This window comes from Octopus bimaculoides, chromosome 1 (genome assembly GCF_046866305.1).
Source record: "Octopus bimaculoides isolate indiv1 chromosome 1, ASM4686630v1, whole genome shotgun sequence".
Lineage (NCBI taxonomy): Eukaryota > Metazoa > Mollusca > Cephalopoda > Octopoda > Octopodidae > Octopus > Octopus bimaculoides.
In genome coordinates, this window is record NC_142928.1 from 76,093,185 (window position 1) to 76,095,684 (window position 2,500).

Below are 2,500 nucleotides of genomic sequence, written 5' to 3' on the forward strand. Positions count from 1 at the left end.
ATTTATCAAACCCGAAAAGGATGAAAAGGATGAAAGCATTTTGCCCGGCGTGCTAAAGATTTTGCCAGCTCGCTGCCTTGGAATAATATTAATAATGAAAAATACGTTGTGAGTTCAAATTCCGCACAGGTCGACTTTGCTTTTCATCCTTTCGGGGTCGATAAATTAAGTAACAGTTTCGTATTGGGGTCGGTCTAATCGAGTGGGCTCCTCCCCAAAATTTTCGGGCCTTATGCCTAGAGCAGAAAAGAATATTAATAATGAAAATTTCGCTAGGTCAACTTTACTTTCATCCTTTCCGGGGTCTGTAAAATAAGTATCAGTCGAACACTGGGGTTGATATAATCGACTAGCCCCTACCCCGACCTCAAATTTCAGGCCTTGTGCCTATAGCAGAAAGAATTGTTCATATTTTTACGAAGGAGGGGAACTGGCAGAATTGTTAGCAAATAGGACTTCACTGTATTTCTTCCTGCTCATTAAGTTATGAGTTCAAATCCCGTCGAGGCAGCCTTTGCTCTTCCTTGCGGAGTCGATGCAATTTACTTCCCCTTTCCCTCAAAAAAATTGCTGGTCTTGTGCCAAAATTTGAAAGAATTATTATTATTATTATTATTATTATTATTATTATTATTATTATTATTATTATTAAAACTATTATTATTAGATCTCTACGAAGGCAGCGAGCTGAGAGAATCGTTGACACTCGGGGCAACATGCTTAGCGACATTTCGTCAGTCTGTACGCTCTGAGTTCAAATTTCGCCGGGGTCGACTTTGCCTTTCATCCTTTCGTGAGTCGATAGTTGAGTACCAACACCTATCCCTGCTCCCGAAATTTCAGGCCTTATGCCTATTGTAGAAAAGATTATTAGATCTCTATAGCACCAGACAAAATTTCTTCCTGTTTTACGTTCTGGGTTCAAATTCTGCTGAGGTCGATTTCGGCTTTCATCTTTTCGGAGTCGATAAAATATTTACATGTTGAGTACTAGGATCGATGTTTATAATTTACGTTCTAAGTTCAAATCCTGCTTAAGCTTATTTTGCCTTGAAGCTTAATAGTGGCCGATAAAATGAACTATCTCTCCATTGTAACCTACTATCCTAACTCAAGCCACCCCTAAAATTGCTGGCTTTGTATTTCTTTTATTCTTTAACTCGTTTCAATCATTACACTCCGGCAAGGCCGGGGTACCGGCTTGAAGGGTTTTGTCGAGCAAATCGCCCCAGGACTTATTCTTTGTAAGCCTAGTACTTATTCTATCGGTCTCTTTTTGCCGAACCGCTAAGTTACGAGGACGTAAACACACCAGCCTCTGCTGTCAAGCGAAGTTGGGGGGACAAACACACAAACACACACACACACACAAACATATATATATATATATATATATATAGAAATACTTATACATATATATATATATATATATATATATATATATATATACACATATATATATATATACACATATATACGACGGGCTTCTTTCAGTTTCCGTCTACCAAATCCACTTACAAGGCTTTGGTCGGCCCGACGCTATAGTAGAAGACACTTGCCCAAGGTGCCACGCAGTGGGACTGAACCCAGAACCATGTGGTTGGTAAGCAAGCTACTTACCACGGAGCCACTCCGGCGCCTATGTCTTTTTTTTTTTAATCTAGTACTTATTCTATTTCCGTCTTTTGCCGAACCGCTATATCACGGGAACGTAAACAAACCGACATCAGTTGTCAAGTGTGAGTGGGGGACAAACGCATACACGTATACATAAATATGTAGGCGTAGGAGTGGCTGTGTGGTAAGTAGCTTGCTTACCAACCACATAGTCTCGGGTTCAGTCCCACTGCGTGACATCTTGGGCAAGTGTCTTCTATTATAGCCTCGGGTCGACCAAAGCCTTGTGAGTGGATTGGTAGACGGAAACTGAAAGAAACCTGTCGTATATATGTATATATATATATATGTATGTGTGTATGAGTTTGTATGTCTGTGTTTGTCCCCCCCAACATCGCTTGACAACCGATGCTGGTGTGTTTATGTCCCCGTAACATAGCGGTTCGGCAAAAGAGACCGATAGAATAAGTACTAGGCTTCCAAAGAATAAGTCCTGGGGTCGATTTGCTCGACTAAAGGCGGTGCTCCAGCATGGCCACAGTCAAAAGACTGAAACGAGTAAAAGAGTATAAAAGAGTATACACACACGACGGGCTTCTTGTAGTTTCCGTCTACCAAATCCACGCACAAGGTTTAGGTTTTGATTGGCCTGTAGCTATTGGGGGAAGAAAAAAAAAAAAGAAAAAGACACCTGCTTACACTACCGCACAGCGGGACTGAACCGGAAACTATGCAATCGGAAAGCAAGCTTCTTAATGCACAGCCACGCCAACATATAACGAGCGGGTAGGTATTAGTAATTCGTATATTAATCCTAATTCTGAGTCTTTGTTGTTGTCATTGTCGTTCTTGTTTTTAGCCACATGGTTAATCATGATTCTTC